Here is a 22,992-nt window from a genome sequence, read left to right on the forward strand (position 1 = left end):
CCGCTAAGTGTCGGGCACCTTTTTAGGCATCAGAGTGGATAAGGGAAGTCCCTGCCCTCACGGAGCTCCACCCTCTCGCCTCACCACAGAATTCCTTCCTAAACAGTGTGTTCCAGACTTTTCCCTCTCAGACTTCCAGAACCCGGCTCAGGCCCCAGGAGTATTCTCACCTGGCCCTTCTAGTCAGTTAATGGCTTCCTTCTGAGCAGTCCTACTGCTGGTTTTTCTCCTCCTCATCATCACACCTTGTGCTAGGGTTTCTGGTTTCCTGTGTGGGACTCCACTAACTGAAGGGTCAGAAACTGTTGTATTTGACCTGGTATCCTCATCATGCAGGAAAGTGTCTGGAACGTGGCACCATTTCAAAATGTAAACCAAACAAACGGCCTGCTGATATTATATTGAATATAAGACCATCACCACCTCTATGCAATGTGTTTCCTGAGTCTCCTTCTGAGTTCCTTCCAGATGACTTGTTGGATGGATTGAGGGATGCTCTTTTTTACCCAAAGGGACTGAAGCTAGGCTTTGCAGCCAATGGACCCAAAATAATGAAGGGCTTGGGAGGCTTATAACTTATGTTCTTGGATTTTTCTAAGTCCTCTAATTGGAAACTCAAATTCCTTCCCCCACCAGTAGAATTTTGTAGCAGGGAATGTCCTAGAGAAGACACATCATGAAAGAGTCCGCCAGGCTTGACAGAAATTGTGTAGGCTTTGAAGTCAAATGGAACAGAGGACGAAGTCTCACCTCCACCCCGACTGTCTATCTGACTTAGATGGTTTACTTAACCTTTCTGAACCTCGGTGTCTTTACCTGCAAAATACAGACATTCTCTCCCCCTTCTCCACATCAGACCCCGAGCTTCACGAAGAATGACATTACTAGCTAACATTTACTGAGGGCTTACCATGTGCCAGGCACATTCCTAACTCCTTTACAATTCAATACGTGGGCCCTTCAAGGTACTATTATCCCTGTTTTACAGATCATGAAACAGAGACACATTAAGTAAGTTGTCAATGATCAGACAGCTAGCAAAGGTCAGATTCAAATCCAGACCATCTGGCTCCGAGAGCTCACTCTTATCTATGTCCTAGAGCCCTTGTTTGCCTTATTCACCCTGTATCTCCAGGTCCTAGAATAGTAACTGATCCATGGGTGCTAAAAATAACTTTTGAATGAATCAATCAATACCTTCTTGCAGCACTGATGTGAGGAACAGAGAAGTAATCTTTATTGAGTACCTACCTGCCATGTGTCAGGCTCTTTTATGTGTCTTATCTGGCTTAATCCTCCCTGGAATTATTAGTTAATATTATAAATATTAATAAATGATTAATTATTAAATCCATTTTATTGACAGCCTGCACAGAGGAGGAAACCGAACTAGGAGAGAGAAAGTCACTTGCCCAAGGACACACACCTGACATTCCCAAAGCCCGCAGTCTTTCCTCTCTACCTGTGGTCTTTCAAAGTGTTTGCTCACCTTGTAACTTTTATGTTGACAGCTAGAACTTTTTATTTTTAGTTTAAGTAATTGCAAAGGCTATAATTTCCCAGGTATTATAAATACTGACATCTTAAACAGATGGCATCATCTTTGGGGAGAGGTTACTTAAAAATTCCTTAATTTTTTATTCCTCTATGATTAGCACAATTTACAAGTAAGGGCACCATGCATGATGCAATTTAAAAAACAGGAAAATCTACGACATATAAAAAAAACTCAGGAAGATACATCTAATTGACTGATAGCATGTTAATCATTAATTGTACTTTTTTGCAAACTGTGGCTATGACCGACCTGATAAAAAGTTTCTTATTTAAGCTGCTATTAAGTTTAAGTTCCCTATCTAAGTAACTTCTGGCTATGGGTGGTCATCCTTCCTTTCATGGCAGATTTTTGTAGTTCCCCTAATGCATTTGGGACAACTGACTCAAAGTAATCTGGAACTTTCCTGACAGCTCCTCATCCTTTGTCTTGCTAAGCACTGTAGCTCTTTTCGGCAGAGTTTTTAGAACCTTACTACCATATGCACCACTCCTACCACCATATCCATAACCACCACCCTGGCGACTGCTTGAGCTTCCTCACCAACTGCCCCCCTTCGCTGGCCCACACTTTAATAGCTGTTGTCCACTGTAATTTCCAAAACCATTATAGTTCCCACCACCCCCATAGTTATCGCTGCCAAAATTTTCTCCTTCACCATGGCCATTATATCCTCCACCACTGCCACCGTATCCTTGACCTTGGTTTGCACAACCTGGTTCATCACCCCCTTGGCTACTATAACCAGGACCCCATCTGCCATCATTGCCACCCTCACCTCCAAATCCACTATATCCACCTCTATGTCATCCATAATTACCTCTGCTACCATCACCTCCAGCACCATAGACCCCTCTTCTGCGGAAGTTACCACCAGGGGCAAATTGCCCTCCACCATGGCAGACGTTCCCCATGACACATAAAGTTGCCAGATCTCCCCCATGACCTCCTTGTGATCCAGCGGACTGCACTTGTTATTTCGAAAGAGACTTTTTCAGTGACTAGAAAAGTCATGGGAACTGCTTGAGTCTTCATGGAGGGCATGTGAGTCTTCACCTCACAATTAGGCCCATGTATAATGTAATCTTTATGAACAACAATTTTATCAACTATATAATCAAAAATTGCAAAAGCAAATCCTCCTTTCCTTCCACTCTGCTTGTCTTCCATAACTTCTGTGGTTTCAATCTTACCAAACTTTTCAAAGTAGTCCCTCAAATTATAGTCTTCCGTATCTTCTTTCATACCACCAACACAAATTTTTCATCACCGTTAGATGAGCACCAGCCTCTAGGGAGTCCTCTCTAAAAACAATCTCATTGGTTCCACTACTTGCCCATCAACCTGGTCTAGATACTGTAGCATTCATCTCTTTAAGAGAAGAGTGAGTCACAAAACCAGAGCCCTGAGCATTTTGGTTGCATATCTCATCACACAATGTGTGTGCCTCATCACTCTAAGTGTTCTCTCAAACTATCAGCTGTAGTTTCAAACCTCATACCACCAACAGAGAGTTTTCACAGCTGCTCTGGTTCCTTGTGCTCCGGTGGCAACTGGAGTCTGGCTGGGGGCCAGCAGGTAGAGGTTTTACCTCCATTTTGAGACCAGACGAGCATCTAATCACTTCAATCTGGGTTCGATCTGGGACTGAAAAAAAGACCTGCATCACTTTTTAAGATGTATCCAGTGGAATTTAAAATTAAAACTGAGTGTATATCTATGTTATCTACTTTAAAAACACATGAACAGGTCTGTAATGGATGGAACTTTTACCTTTTCTTTTTGGACTCCTATTTCTCTTTCACTTCTTTCTCAAAATTGTTTTCTACTGTGATTTGTTTTATGCATGAAAGTCATCTGTTGATCATCCTTGCACATACCTCTTTTAAAAATACATATATTGAAATTTTGATAAATAATTATTACATATTAAAAGCAAATTTTCTTGGAACTCCATTTTTCAATGAACTGCTTGTTTTGTTTTTTTTGTTCTGTTTTCTTCTTTCTTTCTTTTTTTTTTTTTTTGCTTTTTCAATGAGTTCATGAATCCATGGATCAGTATAAACTACTGTTAGAATGGAGAAGATTGCATTTCAATCCTATTCCTATTTTTTTGTTTTTATGGAAGTAAGACTGAGAAACCTGTTTATATAATTAAGTAGATGGGAAAGGACACTTTCTTATAGTGGTGTCACTCAGTTCTTTGAACTACTTCTGAGTGGTATGTCAAAACACACAGTTACATGTCATCAAAAATAATTTTAGTGATCTATTAACTATCAACTTGATTAGGTTTTCCTTCAGTTTTCTTAAAAACAAAAAATCAGAGGCCATCTGACTGGAAAAAGGAATTGATATCCAGTCATTAGAGTCATTCAGTTCCCAGTACTATCACCAATATTTTGAATTGCCTCTTTGTTTGGATATTTTTACAAATATTCCGAGAGTAATGCACCAAAAAATTTGAGATGAGTTGGATGCACACCTTTATTTTCTTGAAGTGGGAAGAGGACTGACTGAGAAAAGCGGTATGGGAAAAGAGGACATGTACCTTTTCCAGGTCACTTTCTCAGGTAGATTAATTTGAGACCAGCATGTGGAAGCTCAGGATCTGAAAATTGATTTCTTTAAAACTATACGTGCCTATGTCCCCCTTGGAAGTCTTTCTGATTTGTAGGGTACACATACCCCAGTTGGAAGATCATTGTCTCTCTATACTCTACCTGGAGTTGTCCTGATTAGAAATAATAGAGGTTTAGTGCATAAAGTAGACACACTATAAAATCAAGTTATTATTATTTTCAAAAATAATCTAATTTATTCAGAGCAGTGAGGAGTTGGAAGCTGGAACTAGATCCATCCAGTGGGGAGGACCACACCTTGGGGGAATTAGTGCAAATGCAGATTCAGAAGGAAGAATTGAGGTCTGGACATAAAGATGGTGTCCACAAGAATGAAAAAAAGTAGGGACACAGTCAAAACTAGATAAAAAAAAAAAAAATCTCAGGACAAAAAGGCAGATGTCCCAATGGGTGAGAAGGGAATAAAGAAGAAGACTCTGGAGTGATGGTAGTTAACTTTGGAAAGGTTTACCAAAGGCATGGTGAACATGAAATAAAATCTTAACCAGAAGACTGCCGTTTGAGGGGTGCCTGGGGGGCTCAGTCGGTTAAGCATCTGCCTTCAGCTCAGGTCATGATCCCAGGGTCCTGGGATCAAGTTCCACATCGGGTTCCCAGCTCAGTGGGGAGCCTGCTTCTCCCTCTTCCTTTGCCCCTCCCCCCACTCATGCACTCTCTCTCTCTCTCTCTCTCTCTCTCTCTTTCTCTCAAATAAATAAAATCTTTTTTTTTTTTAAGAAAAGAAAGAGAGGATGAGAGAGAGAGCAGGAGCAGGGGAGAGAGGCAGAGGGAGAGAGAGAAGCAGGGAGACCAATGAGGGACTTGATCCCAGGACCCTGGGATCATGACCTAAGCTGAAGGCAGATGCTTAACCAACTGAGCCACCCAGGCGCCCTACCTAACTAAAATCTTAAAGAAGAAGAAGAAGACTGCAATTTGAGTCACATCTCTGCAACATACTTACTGACTGCATAAACTGATTCCTCACCCCCTGTTTTCTGGAAGGTAAAATGGCAATCTTGCATAGCTGTAGTTTGGGTTAAATAAGATGGCAGCATAGTGCCTGACATATAAGTGATCAATAAATGGTCGCCATTTGAATAGGAAATTCCAGAACTACCCATGTCTCCCACACTCACCTTTGTATCATTCTTCCTCTTCTTGCTGGAAGAGAAGTCCCTCCACCCACACAAAATGAACTGGTCCACCACTGCTCTGAATCTCATCCTCTCAATTATCTCCTCTTTTGTATGTTCCACTTCTCTCTCATTACCATTTTCCCATTCTCATTATTTATGCCAGCTCAAGTCTTTCATATCTTGAGCTCTCTCTCCTTCCCTTCTAGAAAGAATTGTGTTCACTCCATGGTTCCTTTTCCTTATCTGTCATTCATGCCTTCGCCTATTACAGTCTGACTTCTGCCCAACCACCCACTGAAATTCTTATCAAGACAACCATTCAGTCCCTCAGCTCTCCGAACCATATCTGTTGAAGGCCTGCTCTGTGCCAGACACTGGGAATGCAGCCATAAACAAAACAAAATCCCTGTACTTAGACTTTCCATTCTAGTAGGGATGACAGACAATTAACTAAAAAATACAATGTCAAGTGGAGATAGGCACCATGATGAGAAATTCTCCTGGATAAAGGGCTAGAAAGAGATTGGGGAGCTATTTCACATAAAGTGGTCAAGGAAGTCCTCTTTGAGAAGATGGCATTTGAGCAGAGATTTGACCAAAATTAGGGTGTAAGACATGCAACTATCTGGGGGGGCAGGTAAGAGGAATTTAAGAAGAGGGAACAGCAAGTACAAAGATCTTAAGGCAAATAGCCAAATGAGAAGGGAGAATGGACTCCTTCAATCCAACCAAAGGCCACTTAATCTGTATTAACTTACAATATTTCCCAGCTGTTGACTACTTCCTCCATCTTGAAAATTCTCTCTATTGTTTTTACCATGTCATTCTCCTCTAGTGTTTCCTGCTTTTTTTCTGCCCGTCCCATCTCACTTTTGTTCTTCAGCTCCTCATCCTCTACCTAATTCTTTTTTTCAACTTTATTGAGGAATAGCTGACAAATATAGTTATATATATTTAAAATGTATAAAGTGTGGGGCGCCTGGGTGGCTCAGTCGTTAAGCGTCTGCCTTCGGCTCAGGTCATGGTCCCAGGGTCCTGGGATCGAGCCCCACATCGGGCTCCCTGCTCCGCAGGAAGCCTGCTTCTCCCTCTCCCCCTCCCCCTGCTTGTGTTCCCTCTCTCGCTGTGTCTCTCTCTGTCAAATAAATAAATAAAATCTTTAAAAAAATAATAATAAATAAAATGTATAAAGTGATTACCAAGATCAAGATAATTAATACAATCATCACCTCACATAGTTAACTTTTTTTGTGGTAAGAATCCTTAAAGTCTAGTCTTGGCAACTTTCAAGTATTATTAACTATAGTTACCATGCTGTACGTTCGATACTCAGAACTTCTTCTTCTTCTTTTTAAGACTTTATTAAATCTTAAAGGGAGAAGCAGGCTTCCCGCGGAGCAGGGAGCCCGATGCAGGGCTCGATCCCAGGACCCTTGGACCATGACCTGAGCCCAAGGCAGATGCCTAATAAATGAGCCACCCAGGCGCCCCACTTATTCTTCTTATAACTGAAAATTTGTACCCTTTGACCCACATCATCCCATTTCCCCCTCCCCCTAGCCTCTGGCAACCACCATTCTATTCTTTGTTTCTATGAAATCTGCCTTTTTTTTTTTTTAAGATTCCACATATAAGTGATACCATACATTATTTATCTTTTTCTGTCTGGCTTATTTCACTTAGTATAATGCCCTCCAGTTTCATCCTGTTATAGCAAATGGCACCTAATTCTTAAACAGGGGCATTATTTTCCTACGGCTTTATCTCTGATCTGCTTTTCAAGTCACTCTCTATTCTTTCATTAAGGGATTTCAGCCCTGATTTTGGCTTTAGCAACCACTCACATGTTGATGAAGCCAAGGTTCATATTTCTAACCCATACTTCTTTTCTGAACTCTGGACTCATGTATCCAACCGTTATGCACACCTCTACCAGGATATATCCTAGGAACCTCAAACTCAGTATGTCCACAGATGAGCTCATCACCTTTCCACTTAAAGAAGCTTCTTGTATAGTATTCCCTAACTAAATTGGTGGGAAGTGCCATCCACCTAGTTGCCTAAGCCAGAAACCTAAATGTCTCCAAAATTTGTCCTACTTCCTTTCCCTCCATTTTTGAAGAGTCATAGGACCAGTCTATTCTATCTACTATCGAGCTCTCCATGCCCAGTGCCACTGCCGAATGCAGATCCTCCCCCATTTCTTGCCATTTCTTACCCGCTTGCCAGCTCCCCAACTGGTCTCCTTGCTTCCACTCTCTTAATCCCTGACCTTATTTTCTGCACTGGCTGTAGAATGATCTTTACGAAATGTGTATCCAGTCTTGTCACTTCTACACTTAAAATTCTCCTCATTTCCATTAGAATAAAACCCACACTTCTTAGCCAGGAACATACGGTCCTTCAAGATTAGGCCCTCCCTACCTCCCCAACCTCATAGTCCATTACTCCACGCGTGCACAGTATATTTCTGCTACTCTAAATCACAATCACAACTTTAATCTGTCATGGTCTCACCAATCTCTATGCCTTTGTATATGCTTCACATTCTGTATGGTCAATGCTGGCAAAATTCTAGTCAGTCTTAAAGTCACAGCTTAACCTTACCAACCTCTTCTCACTGCCCATACCCCCAGCTGCAGCTATGTCAGGTATTCGTTCTCTGTGTTTCATGTTGCCTTAATACTTGCATGCATCTTGGTCATTCCCTTGTAATTTTATTTATTTTGTTTTATGTTATTTTATTTATTTTAGAGAGGGAGAAAGAGAGAAGAGGAGGAGAGGAGCAGAAGAAGAGAAAGAAAAAATTTTTTTAAGATTTTATTTATTTATTTGAGAGAGAGTGAGAGAGAGTGAGAGAGGGCACAAGTCGGGTGAAGGGTAGAGGGAGAAGCAGACTCCCTGCTGAGCAGGGAGCCCGATGTGGGGCTCGATTCTGGGACTATGGGATCATGACTGAGCTGAAGGCAGATGCTTAACCGACTGAGCCACCCAGGCGCCCCAAGAGAGAGACAATCTTAAATAGGTTTCATGCCCAGCATGGAGCCCGACGGGGGGCTCGATCTCACAACCTTGAGATCATGACCGGAGCTGAAATCAAGAGTCAGATGCTTAACCGACTGAGCCACCCAGGGCCCCCTCCCTTGTAATTTGAAGTCTACTGATTTTTCTTCCCCTTATTTGTAAGCTCTTTGAAGCCAGGATCTGTGTCTTTCCTCTTTGTCCCCAGAGTCTAGCTTGGGATCTTACAATAAATGTTCTCTTGAAGGCAAAGAGGGCAGAAAGAAATAACCAAATGCAAGTGTGTTAAGGAAGAATGCAGGAACGAGGAGGAGGAGGAGGCCGGACACAATGGCGAAAATAGACCAGATGTCCTAGGGCCCCTTCCAAACTTGAACTCTGATGAGTCTCTAGGATGAGGAAACTGAAAATTAATAATGAAAGAAGACTTATGTTGTGATTCATCTCATTCATTTTGCTCCCTCTTTTCTCTGTTCTACAAAGAGAAGGAAGATATATTCAGAGGCTGTAAGCCAATGGTGTTAGATGTGCCATCATTTAATTATTTGCCTATTAAAGCCCAGCAATGCCCGCTTCGTCCTTCTGTGCATCTCTTCCCTGTTACCTGCCTTCTCACGAAGGGGTGGGGGGGAAGAAAAGACGCACTGGAGGAATATGTGTTTGTTTCATTTGGGCCTCTCTTGTATCCTCTAATAACCCAGCAAACTGGTAATTCTTATTCCTTGCTGAATTACAAAGGATATATTATCCCTGCCCATTCTACTGCCGGAGAATAATGGTTTGGGGAAGGAAGAGAAAAGAACATTATTTTTCCAGGCCTCTTTTCCAACAAAGAGGAAAAAGCTATCACCAAAGGGCTATGTGTTTTGCTAGGCACGGATTCTTTCTCTTTGGCAATATCTAAAATCCTCAGGTGAACCCAGAAATTCAACTTTTAGAAATATCTTCTACTGAACAAAAAGTATGAATAAATGAGAACATCGATATATGACACTTTTATGCAATATTATTTGAAGGGGAAAAAGACGAAAACACCAGAAACCGCTTGGATACGTATTATAGGAGAATATGGAAATAAAATATGGCATATCCTAAACTATGGATATTATGCATAAAAATAATCAGTTAAATATAGATATATTTACCCAGAGAAATGTTAATGAAATATAGGTGAAAAACAGCAAGTTAGTTTATGAGGTTATACAGTTTCATGTCAAAAGAGCATGACAAGGGGCACCTGCGTGGTTCAGTCTATTAAGCATCTGTCTTCGGCTCGGGTCACGATCCCAGGGTCCTGCTCAGCGGGAAGCCTGCTTCTCCCTCTCCCACTCCCCCTGCTTGTGTTCCCTCTCTCGCTGTCTCTCTCTCTGTCAAATAAATAAATAAAATCTTTAGGGACACCTGGGTGGCTCAGTCGGTTAAGCAGCTGCCTTCGGCCTGGGTCATGATCCCAGGGTCCTGGGATCGAGTCCCACATCGGGCTCCTTGCTCAGCAGGGAGCCTGCTTCTCCCTCTCTCTCCCTCTGCTTGTGCTCTCTCTGTCAAATAAATAAAATCTTAAAAATAAATAAATAAAAAGTAAAATCTTTAAAAAAAGAGTATGACAAAAATCTCTAAATATGTGAAAATATATATATGTGTACCTATATCTGGTGTATGTGTACTAGATATATTTAAACACACACACAGAGATAAGGTTGTGAAAAGATATAAAAAGATATAAAGAAATGTTCACATTTGTTAGGGTGGGGGGTGGCAGATTAAGCAGAAGAGAATATTGTTGACTGTGTCACACAATGGTACTGTTTGGTTTGTTGCCTCAAGCTAGCATTACATTTGTACTTCAAAGTAAAATCCCCAATTTAAAAGTGCACACACACACACACACACACACACTTGAAAGGATAAAAGTCTTCACCTGATGCTTTCAGTCTAAAAACCATTCTAATAAGGAGGAATTCTTTCACTTCTCTGAGAGGCTCCCTGGGTTCGCTTGTTACAGCAACAGACCTGGAAAAAGAAGGGAGACCCAGAGGCTAACACCCTCAGGTCGGACTGCATAATCTTCCCTTAAATTGACCAACCTGTGGAGTAACAGCCTGGAGGGCTGGGGAAGCCCAGACTCCGGAATGGTCCGTCAGAACTCGGTGCTCTCAGGGAAGGATAAAAGTAGAGAAAAGGCTGCCTGATTGCCTCTTGGCTCTTCCCCAAAGGAGTTGCTCATGGTGGGAGTGGGGTTTTTCCATGGCAGAGGAAGAGGAAAAATCAGATCACATTTCCTACAGGCAGAGCCCTATTTATTCAGGGAGATCTTGGGGCCCTTGCTGCTCATAACAGGAGCATGCTCCCTGGGTCCTGGCCTTGATGTACACCGTGAGAAATCTTTTCTCTCTTTCCTCCTTTCCTTTCTTTCTTTCTTTGCTTTTTTCCCCCCCTGGTCTTAAGTTTGTAGGTGTTGCTCCCTAAAATGCAAAGGTTCTAGAGAAGTGCCATGTGTGGCCATTATTACACCAAGTGCAAAATGTGTTCTGTCATTTCATATAATCCTCATGACATCCCTAGGAAAGATTTACTGGCTGCATCACCTTTGATCAATCACTTAGCCCCTCCGAACCTCCATTTTCAGCCTCTGGAAAATGGGGATAACAACACCTCTTTCACAGAAGGTTTTTTTTTTTAAGATTTTATTTATTTATTTGACACAAAGAAAGAGAGAACACAAGCAGGGGGAGCAGCAGGGGGAGAGGGAGAAGCAGTCTCCCCCCTGAGCTCATGGAAGATTTGTGAGGATTAAATGAGATGAGGGATGCAAAGTATATAGCACACAACAAATGCTTGATAAATTGTTAATTTACTCAAAATACATTTCTATCTTAAGTCCTTACACTATATATGCAGCTTAACCACACAAGGATATTGCATTCCATCTGAAAATCCGTGACAAAGAAGAATCTATGAAACTCCTGGTGCTTATATGAAGAAAACAAGACCCAGGAACTAAAATAACTGGAGAAGATCAAGGCTGCTCTGCAGAAGACCACTGAGCCAGATATCTCCCTGGCACAGCGCCAGGCCCGGAACCAGCAACACACAGCCAGTGGTCATGAAACTTTGATGAGACAGCCAGCCATCCGGTAGGGCAGGTGATGCCTCCAGAGCAGGCTTCCACAGCATCAGAAAGATAAATCCAAAGCACCAGCAGTCAGGAAAGAACGAGGGTGGGTTTTGAGCATTTAATCCATTCCCTTATTCAATAAACATTATAGAACACTTAGCATGTAACAGATGCGGCGCTCAGCCACTGCCCATAGAGAAAAGAGGAAGACATGATCACTGCCCAGCGGCAGCTCGCAGTCCAGCAGGGAAGACAAGAACAAGTCTTTGCAGGACAGTGGGGTGGGTGCGCAGATGGTGCGGGCCAGGTTTAGTGGAGGCACAAAGGACCAGAGAAGACGTCAGAAAATGACCCTCTTGTTTCTCAAATCGTACACTTGAGCAAGGCGCAAGATGTTCTGTTTAAAAAGGACTGGGCTGAGACTCAGGCTACAGCCTTTCTAAACCCTTCCTGCTTCTCTTCGGCTTTGCACAAATATTTTCAACTCTCTGGGCCTTCATGTCTCAACTGAACTACATGTTTCTTAAGGTTTAGGCAGTGACCTAAGCTCTCTGTACATCTAAGCTTCCTTATCTGTAAAATGGGGATAGTAACAATACTTCCCTCCGAGGATGAAATGGCTTCGTATTGGTAAAAGTTTCCAGAACAATGCCTGAGTCACATAAGCTTAAATAAAACAAATGTAACTATCCTAATGGTGGGTCACCAGGTCCGTATTGTAAACTTCTTAGCGAAAGTCTCTTCTCTTAGGAGACACTTCCAGGACCCTTACAAGCCCCAGCGGTGGGTCTTGTATCATCAGGCCATGCAGCCCACCACCCTCCTTGTTGCTACCATCTACCAACCCTTGGGCCCCTGTGGTAGCTTCTGCTCATAGGGGACTATGCCCATCACAATCCCTGTGATCTCTTCAGCCACCAGTCTTCCAGGATCCTGCTCTCTCTTCATCCACTGACTTGTCATATTCTCTATCCTACCTGGGGAACTCCTGCCCATGGGTCACACTCTCAACGCTGCCATTTTGACTTTTGACAATACGGTTTATTTTTACGTTTACTTGGAGCGTTCCCATTCATCCCTAGTTTGTACAGAGCTCTGTATAAAACATAGAGCGTTAAAGAGGTCTCTAGTTTTTCTGATGAAGGGACTAAATGAGTCATAAAGTAATGGGCTGGAATAATACTGTTAATGGCAAATTAAGTAAATCAATCCCATTCCTAAAACAGACAGATTTTTATTTTAGACATTTCTTAGTTGAAAGTCATAGTCCTAGGAGATGGAACAGGTAGTCTCTAACATTCAATGAATGGATGGAGTTGGGGAGAGCCTTTGTGTTGAGTCGTTCAGAAAAAAAAGAATCTATGTATGTCAAGATTTTATTACTGCAAGAGACAGAAAATCTGTTAAAATTTAAGTAAGTCCCTGTCTTCGTTTCTAAAATATTCTAAATAAATTCTATTCTAATTTTTTTCTGAACAAAATATTCCTCTACTCCCTCTTCCTGTCTTCACCAGCCTTCCTTACTCTTCATCGTGGGCTTCTCCTCCCGTGGGTATCACCTGGAGAGGATAGAAGGGACTCCTCTATCTTCGGCCTTCGCTTTATGGGATTGGGCTCCTCCCTGAATCAGCTAGGAGCCTTGGGACCCTGCTGCAGCCCACCCTCAGATTCCAGCCTTCCAGAATCCTGATCTACTGACCCAGCCTCTACAAATGCATGACGACTCCAAATTTCTCATTTATACTTGAATTCCTCACTGCGACTGAGAGCTCTTCTCTGAACCTCCATCTATCTATTTGGGTCTTCACGCCCTGCTTACCCCTTGCTGGAGTCCCAGCTGTCACTAGTTGTGAGACCTGGGACCAGTAACCCTAGCTTTCTGAATCCCCATCTTATTCTTTTTTTTTTTAGTTCAATATATTTTATTCATTTTCAAGTACTTACGATTTATGTTTCTCTTTCTCTGTGATCAAAGGCATAAATTGAGATGCCAAAACCATATTTTTCTGTGTGGCTTTCAACAGGGATAGAACCTGTAACCTATGCCGCATTGAAAGAATGCTACCATAGTGAACTAACCAACTTAAAAAAAAAAAAAAAAAGGAAGGAGGGAGGGACAGAAGGAAAGAGGGAAGGAAGGCCGGAAGGAGGGAAGGAAAAAGGATCTCTATTTTCTGCACCTCTTCAGAGCTGTTGAGAGGATATAATGTAGCGTGATGGGTAGACACCGGTGTGGATATAGATTAGGATATAAATAGAGATACCTAAATATTTAAGAAACATTTGTTCTCTTCTCTGCCTGCCGTTCACTCATCTCTGCCGTGTCCATTGCTTCAAGCTTCCTTGAGTCTCCATAAAAACCTGGGTTTCCCATTCTTCAAAGACAGTCCTATGTGTCTTCCAGGCCCTCTCCCTTCATCTTCCTTCCCAGCCTGCACCGCGGAGGCCCATAACAGGATTGCTGGGTGATTCCTGAGTGCACTGCAGTTTGAAAAGCACTTCACTAGATTATTCGTTGGGCTTCAACGCAAAGTCGTCACCTCTCTGCAAGTGCCACTCATCGTTCTATCCAACTTGTCCACTTACTTCCATCTGGGCACTGTTATTTACTTTCTCCTGGCTTCTGTCTACCCAGCCACCCACCCATCCATCCATCCATGCCTCCACCCACCCATGCCTCCAACCATCCTTGAATCTGCAAGCACAGTGAGGACTTATTATGGCAAGATACTCTCCTTCCTGATGAAGATAAAAAGACAAATCAACCCCACACATTCCTTTCCCTCGGAGAGCTCCAGTCTTGTGGAGAAGGTAGCTAGTTCATAGACAATTACAAGATAATGATGCATGCTATTTGTTCAGCAGTCACAAACATTTACTTCTTGCTAGGATAACAGTTTGGACAGGAAGCTAGGGAGCACAAAGTGGGGGGGCACCCCACTCAGCCAAGGAGATCAGCATTGACATCCAAGCTGCACTAACCCTTTAAGTCTCAGCCTACACATTCCTCCTCCAGGAAGCCTTCTCTGATAACCCCTTATCAGGTGCTCTATGCTCTATCCCACAGGAATCAGCCTGCCAAAATGCCAAGGAGATACATCCCCAGTCTTGGAACAGCATGTGCAAAAGTCTGCAGGCCAATAAGATCATGGAGCATGTGGTATGTATATTAATATATCCCCTACATTGCCATGATTTCTGTACATATCTGTCTCCCCCACAGGAGCTATGACTTGTTGACTTCTATATTTCCAGCACCTACCATAGTGCCTGGCATATAGTAGGTGCTCAATAAATATATGGACAGGACAACAACAGGAAGATAGGTTTGGAGACGAATTTCTTCTGGAGTTAGTTCATTGTTCATCATCTTGGACTCCCTTCTAGAGCAGTAGGATAAGATCACACAGAGAAAATTGGTTTTGGTTTAAAATTAAAAAAACAGATTTTTTTAATCAAAGGGGAAAATTATGAATTATAGCAGGTATCTGAGTCCTCTGTGAGCTAAAATTATCATTTAAAAAAAATCTATCTCATTTATTGGTAACAGTCAAAAGGGTGGAGAGGATAAAGTTCAAGTGTGGCCAAATAGTAAAACATGAGCATATATTTTTGGTTTCATTGCCTCTCCAGTTTCAAGTCCAAGGGCACATATGTTCTTCACTAGAGACTCATATACATGACTGAGTCACAGCCCCTGTGTTACATTTCTTCTGTAGATAGCACAGAGTAGGGTGCCTCTTCTGCTCATTGCTGAGAAGGGAGCCTGAGGTCCGCTGGTTTGTTCTGGTTAGGTGAGCTAAATTTGAGAGGCCTTAACTCCCACTCCCTTTTAAAAATTCTACCAGGATTATGAACTTTAGAGTCAAACAGACATTACAAATCTTCTAGCTCACCAGTTTCCAACTTGCAGTCCTTGGCTCCATTAGAGTTATTGCAAGAGGTCCATGAATCTATTTGGGCACCCCGCACTGGGTGTAGACTGAATTATGGTTACACCTTGCCCAAATAGGTTATATTTTACAAATCATTGTATAGTGGTTTAGAACACTGACTCTGGAGCCAGACTGCCTGGGTTGGAATCTCAGCTGTACCATTACAAGCCCATGTGCCTTCAGGCAAGACATGTTTTGTGCCTCAGTTTTCCCATCTGTAAAATGGGTGTAATAACCATACCTCTCTCATAAGACTAAATGAGCTAATATTTATACAATGCTTAGCATAGCATCTGGAACATAACAAGCACTATATAAATGTTTGTTTAATTAAAGCAAAAAATTAAACTGGTTGTGGCATATTATAGCTGTAATAATAATTGTTTGTACACATACTTAAAATTGTCTATAAGGACATAGGAAAGCCATGTTGGCCTTTTCCTTAACGACATTGACAGGGCTGGGACAGCACCTAGGACAGGGTACTTGATGGACACTATTATGTGGGGTAGGCTCTCCACCTCTTTCCTCACTGCATCCCTCTGCTCAAGAAGCTATTATGGCTCCCTATTGCTTACTGCACCAAATCCAGGAGCTTCAAGGCCTCAGCAACCTGTCCACATTTGCCCTCTCTGTCCCATGCATTCTCAACAAGGGCAATATCGCCCCCAAGGGAGCAAATATTGGTTCTTTGTTGGGGATTGAAAAAAAATCTTCCTCTTTTTATGTCTATAGCACACAAACAGATCCACAGTACATAACTGATATACAATGTATCTGCGGTATTAAGATTTCACTGGAGAGAAGTAATTAAGAAAAAATTCTAAAAAGGTTTCTGGGCAATAATGAATAAAACTTCAAGAAACACTGATCTAGACTTATTTCCCTCAAGAGAAAGAACACTCACAGCATAAAGAGTTGAGGAAATCATTTTGTCTTGTCTTTGGTTCTAGGCTTCCGGAGGAGTAAAGGGAAGGAGATTGACCCCTGACCTCTGAGGCCCTTTTCAGCCCTGACAGTAGATGCCCCCAAGAATCAGGTGTTCACAAGGTGACTTACATACCCAGAGACTTTGCCCCTGCACAGGTGAATTTCCTTCCCACCCACTGGCCTTTATTTACTCTTGTCGTTCCCCTCCCCTACATTCCCAGAACTTCTGTCTTCTCCTCCTCCCCTTTTGAGGCCCCACCTCCTCTAGGCACCACCTCCTGTTATAACAGTGCTGGCAGGGCTGTGTGAGCTGGGATTTGAGTGATGGATGGTTTCTGAAAGCCCTAGGAGATGAGATTTCTCACTGCCCCCCAGCACGGTGCTCGGCATGAAATAGACAATAAGTATTTACTGAGTGAAAAATGTATGAATGCATGAGTGAATGAATTATATTTCTGCATCTTTCTCTTTTCTCCTCCCCATCCTTATGCATAATGTTCAAAGCGGCAAAAAACCAAAACAAAATGAAACAACACACACACACACACACACACACACACACACACACACACACCCCAAAGCCACTGGACAGGGAAGGTTGCTGTAGTTTGGGTTTCTCCGGAGGCAAACCATGAGACAAGAATCTGACTGTGAATGGTGTATTTGGGAGGTGATTCTGGGAAACACTGGTAGAGGAGTGGAGAAGTGAGATCAGGAAGGAACAGATACCAAAAAAAAGTTGTGATATTAAGCAAGTCACCACTATAGACAGCCAGAGCTTAATTTGACTGGAGAATTCTGGGAAGCAATGTAGTTACCCTCACAAGAGAGGAAGGGGTACTGATCCACCAAGTTCCATTAAACAATGTTTGAGAGCTGTGCCCAGGGGGCACTAACTCCCTGGTAGTTCCAGCCTACAGCAGTTGAGGGCATATGGTCACTGGCATCTAGAGAATGCCCTCTAGCAAAGAGACCTGGGCACTGAGAGTTCTCTTCAGGCCAGAGACCAAGGAAATAATTAAGGCCCAGGGATATGGGGGGATCTTCAGCATCTGCTACAGGGGTACAGTGAGGAGGGAGAGAGAAGGTCTGCTGGAAACTTTCCTTTCTCCCCTTCTCCAGGTCTTAAGCACAATCCATCCCAAACTGATAGACTCTCTTACTTACATAAGACACCTTGCATTTTTAAATTTTTCTTTCACTTTTCTGAGGCATCAACCCAAAGGGGATACCCCTGCAATGTTGCACAGCTCCAGAAGGGGGCGCAATGTCCATCCCTGGATAGGGTTCTTGGAATTAGGAGGTGTCCTGCATGAGAGGCAGGGAGGGCCCCAGTGCTGGTTGTGGAGGCGTATTACTCTGTCTCCATTTGACAGCTAAAGACCTGTAGCACCCTGTAATCAGGGACAGAATGGGTGAGGAGATAAGCACTTCCGCAGAGGCCTGAACTCTTTTCCAGGAGGTGCTGTGTTTAGGATGTTGTGGTCTTGTTATGCGTGGGGCTCTATTCCTCCAGGTCCTTCCTGTCCAGTAGGACCCACCAAACCTAAGCCACTCCTGCCCCCATACTGCCCCCTGTGCAGCTCTGAGCAAGGTCAGAGGCAAAGAAACACAGCCCCCGACACTCGATCCCACGCAGAATTGGGCAGGAAAGGCCCTGAGCGTTAGACACTAACTTCCTGTAAGGCTGCGGACAAACCATGTAGCTTCTCGACCCTCATTTGCCTCGTGTATGGAATGGTTCAACCCTCCTGCTGACACTGACAGATAAGGCACAAGAAGGTGTTTTGTCAGACTGTAAAGGGCTATACAAAATATTATCACTTGTCATGACTAACCTCTCCTTCCTGTAGCCCCTGGTGTGCTTGTGTCAGAGCCACACAACAGCACTTGCCACACAACAGCACTTCCGCTTTCTCCATCACTGCTTTTCAGATGCCTCGCCCACGGCGGGCGCCATGTTCTCTCCCGTCTTCGCGCCTGCCGGCGAGCTAGTCCTCCGCTCTGTCTCTGTCCTCCTAGTTCCTCCCTACTCAACTCTCAGGACTCCTCCCATGACACTGCTTCAAGGCGTTCTTCTTTTAAGTAGGCTGCACATCCACCGTGGAGCCCAACGCGGGTCTTGAACTCATGCCCCTAAGATCAAGACCTGAGCTGAGGTCGAGAATCAGACCGTTAACCGACTGGGCCACCCAGGCGCCCCTGGGCGTTCTTTCCTGATGCCGTCCTCTTCCGTGGGAGTCGGATGTCCCACCTCTGCGTGCCCAATGTTCCCTGAACTCCCCTTTGTTGTTTGTTGCCTTCTTTGTCTCCTCCACCAAAATGGAAACTCCTGCAAAGCAACAGGACCCGATTAGTCTGCTAGGGCTGCTGTAACAAAATACCACAGACTGGTGGGCTTAAACAACAGAAATGTATTTTCTCACAGTTCTGGAGGCTGGAAGCCCAAGATCAAAGGTGTCAGCGGGGCTGGTTTCTCTGAGGCTTCTCTCCTTGGCTTGCAGATGGCTGCCTTCTGGCTGGGTCCTCATATGGTCCCTCCTTTGTGCAGGCCCTTGCTATCTCTTGGTGCATCCAAATTTCCTCTTCTAATGAGGACACAAGTCAGATTGGATTATAGCCCACTCTATTGGCCTATTTTAACTTAATCACTTCTTTCAAGGCCTTATTTCCAATTATAGTCACATTCTGAGATACTAGGGGCTAGGGCTTCAATAGATTTGGGAGGATATAATATGGCCCATAACAATATGTGCACATGTTCTCTTTTCAGCAACCTCAGCCAACAACTAAGCAGGGTGGGGGTACTAGGGCCTCACTGTTTTTGCCCAATGGGGGACTCTTCTAATGGGCAATCTTTGTTCCAAAGATTCCCTGTAGGTTGTCCCAGACTTTCTCAGATCTAAATCATGGCCTGAGCCTCTCCTAGCACAAGCCTGCTCTTCCCTCCTTGTGTCTTCTACAGGCATTATCCCCAGCAAACCTCTTGCACCAGTAACTCTGGTTCAGTGGACCTTACTGACAGAGTTTTACACACACACACACACACACACACACACACACAGGTAACGAACCCATGGGTATGACTAACACCTAAGCCCTCCATGCAGCATGGAAAGACCTACTCAGTTAGCTAACTAACAGAGGCTAAGCACCTACTCTGTGCAGGAACATTGTTCCTCTCCCTCAGCAAAGCCCTGTGTAATGAGGAAGACAGAGAGGAAAATAAGCCAGCAAAATACAGTGTGATATCTTTGTGTATACATGCATGCTTCTAATTGTTTAAGTAAATAGAAACTTCTAATGAGTTCCCAATGTTCTCATCCTACTGTTTTCTTTAGTTGGGTGAACATCCTCCTGCAATCTTGTTCTTGTTTATTATTTTGCTTTGCAAAGTCTTCTACTTCTGACACAACAAATTTAAACTTGAATGCACATCCAGTTGGGGAATTCTGATAAATTCTAAGTTGGGGATTTGAATTAATGAGTTCCTGAATAACAGAGTTGATTATATTGTCCATAGTGTTCCAGTTGCTGGTGTTTTGCTGGTTTTGGCCCTGGAATGACTGATAAGCAGCAGATCTAATGATGACAGTAATGACTGAGGTCCAGAAATAATAAGACTTAAGCCATAGTCATATTAAAGCCAATAACAATAATAAGCATCTACCCATACGTTAAGGCCTTAGCTCACTAATTTGTACCTGTAACCTAAGAAACCACAGCAAGAGACTGCTGAGAGAAGAACCAAGAACACCACAGAGAAGCCAATATTCTGTAGCATCACAGTTGGATTTTAGAGCTCTGTTCTAAAAAACTCTAGAAGGATTTGTTGCCACACTTGGGGAGTTCACAGCAAGGTAGAAGTTGAGCCACGTATTAGGTGTCTGAATCACTTATGAAAGGGCCTGAATTGTATCTTTGACACAGAAGTATCTATGTATGCCAGAGCTCCTGGCATTTTATGTACATTTGCATATTATATTATACATTATAGTTTTATATATTATCTGTTATGTATCACCTACTGTGAATATAGATATCCATTTTTAAAAAATCGGTCCCTGTTCTCAGGCCTGTGTGAGAAGTCCAGCACCTCCCTGAGACTTCTGGGGGCTTGCTCTGCCTAAGAGGATGGCTGGAAGTCTCCTTCTATAGCTCACTTGGCCTCCCTGACACTTGCTTGATTCCTCTTGTCCATCCTGCACACCATCAAGCCTCAGAGGTTGTTGTCCCTTCTGACCCTTTGCACCCCTGCATCCCCATATTCTTTTTCCCCTTCACTCTTCGTAGCAGTACCAACACTTCCTGACTGTATAAGAATAACCAAAGCAGGTAAAGGGCAGCCTAAGTCAACTAAAGAATCCCTCTAAATCAACAATAAAAGGCAACCAGTTTTTTTAAAAAGTGGAGAAAAGAACCAGCCCAGAAATGAGAGTGAAGACTTCACTTACTAAATCTCTCCGAAAGAAATGGAAAAAAGGCTCAATGTGAAATGGTTTACCCAAGGCCACAGAAAGGGTTGATGGCAGAGGAAGGAGAATTACTAAAGCTTTCCTAATTCCTGCTTGAGCCCTTCACCCTATCCCCCACCCCAACCACCAAATACCTGCCCAAGTCAGGTTGCTTCAGGACCACTGAGCCTTCCAGAATTTCCACACTGATTAGTCAACAGTGGAAAATCTGAAGAGATGCAAGTAAGAAAAAGAAACTAAACCAGGCCAGAAGAGCAATGCAACATGCATGGTGGGGGTCAAGTCCTCCTATTCCATCTTCATTTCCTGTGACAGGAAACACAGTCCCTGACATCCAGGCAGACTCTGAGCCTGTGAGCATGAGGAAGCTGGCCAAAGACATGGGTCAGTTGGCACTCGAGGGGGCAGAAGGACAGGCAGAGGTAGGCACCCCAGACAGGGAAGCTAGCAACCAGCCCGAGGGCAACGATGGGGCCCCCTCGTCTTGAGTCTGACCATGCCCACGGAGGGTTATTAAAGAGACCTGCTGTCCCCACCTGGTCAGGGAGCCCTGGCACCGGTCCAGCAGCCTCTTCTCCAAGCCCCTGTCCCAGGCAGGCCAGGCCAGAGTGAAAAGGCACCCCAGAGGCCCGTGTGGTCCCCTACCCTGGGAAAGCTCTCCAACTGGACCCTCAGGCTCCACTCGCCCACCACCTCCTCACCTTGCCCTGGGTACACTTTCAAGACCCTGTAGCTGCAGGATGTTATTGATTCAGAGGGCACCTGGGTGAACAGCCTCCACAAGAATGCGCCTCCCCCAGTGGCCTGGGCAGGAACCACATCCCAGCTCTGCCCTGACTTCTCCCTAAGCCCAACCTTCTGGGTCAAAAACTTGTATCCCCCTTTAAAAAACAAAACAAAACAAAACAAAACAAAAACACACTTCTAACCTTTTTAAAAACTTTAAACCTTTTATCAGCAGAGAGGGAGGGAACTGATTTTTTTTTTTTTTGGAAGGCATTGTGAACTAACCTGACCATCTATGCAGCTCTGCATTTTCCTCATGCAGCTCCACAGACCCACTTCTAGGGAAGGGGTTTTGTGCTCAAAACTGTCTGATCAACTTTCAGTCCTTTCCAGCAAGATAAGTGACACCTAGGACCCAGGAAATAAGTGCTGATGATTTGTGGGGGAAAAAATAAGTAAAAATAAAAATGGAGAAGACTTGACTTCAAAATAGACATTTCAAAAAAGAGGACATACCAATCTCTAGTAAGCACATGAAACAGTATCCATAGGTGTTCATGTAAATACCCTGTAAATTTCTTTGGCTACCTCATCATTCATCAGGGAAACACAAAACCAAAGAAGATGTGATATATATACACAATAAATAGAATATTACTCAGCCATCAGAAAGGATGAAATCTTACCATTTACACTGATGTGGATGGAACTGGAGGGTATTATGCTGGGTGAAATAAGTCAATCAGAAAAAGGCAATTATCATATGGTTTCACCCATATGAGGAACATAAGAAACCAGGGGAGGGAGGGAAAAACGGAATAGGAAGAAATCAGAGAGGGAGACAAACCGTGAGAGACTTTTGGCTATGGGAAAGAAACTGAGTGTTGCTGGAGGGGAGGTGGGTGGGGGGATGGGGTAGCTGGGTGATGGGCATTAAGGAGGGCACATGTTGTGATGAGCACTGGGTGTTATATGCAACTGATGAAAGACTGAACTCTACATCTGAAACTAATGATGGTCTATGTGTTGGCTAATTGAATTTAAATTAAAAAAAAAAAATCAAACCAGGGGAGGTGCCTGGCTGGCTCAGTCAGTAGGCCATGTGACTCTTGATCTCAGGGTAGTGAGTTCAAGCTCCATGTTGGGTGTAGAGATTACTTAAAATAAATCAATAAAATCAACGACAATAACAACAACAAACATGGGATGCCATTTCAAAGCAACCAGAACGGCTAAATTTTAAAGGGATGACAAAATAGCAAGTGTTAGCAATGATGCAGAGCACCTAGAACTTGCATACGTTGCTAGTGGGAGTATATGATGGTACAGTCCGTTTGATAAACTGTCTGGCAGTTTACTGTAAAGAAATATACCCACACTAAACCCCAGGAATTCCAGTTCTAAGCATACCCGAGAGAGAGAAAATGTATGTCCACAAAAGACTTGTGCAAGAACATTCATAGCATCTTTATTCC

General features: G+C 43.4%; 1 protein-coding gene and 1 pseudogene across 2 annotated transcripts in view; one reads left to right on the plus strand and one right to left on the minus strand.

The window, feature by feature from the left end:
• The window catches only part of AK4 (adenylate kinase 4), a 117,935-nt gene that overhangs the window by 82,035 nt on the left and 12,908 nt on the right, over window positions 1-22,992 (minus strand). Inside the window, exon 1 of one of the 2 annotated variants that reach the window (XM_073896599.1) lies at window positions 18,155-18,173. The exons of the other annotated variant lie outside the window; for it this stretch is intronic. The gene's annotated coding sequence lies outside the window, so the exon portion shown is untranslated. Of the gene's footprint in view, window positions 1-18,154; window positions 18,174-22,992 lie in introns of those variants that run through there. 2 annotated transcript variants of the gene reach the window in all.
• Window positions 21,060-21,279, plus strand: LOC112823941 (cAMP-dependent protein kinase inhibitor gamma pseudogene; annotated as a pseudogene).

Source organism: Callorhinus ursinus, unplaced genomic scaffold, assembly GCF_003265705.2.
Source record: "Callorhinus ursinus isolate GAN/ISIS: 27379988/994484 unplaced genomic scaffold, GSC_fseal_2.0 scaffold9, whole genome shotgun sequence".
Lineage (NCBI taxonomy): Eukaryota > Metazoa > Chordata > Mammalia > Carnivora > Otariidae > Callorhinus > Callorhinus ursinus.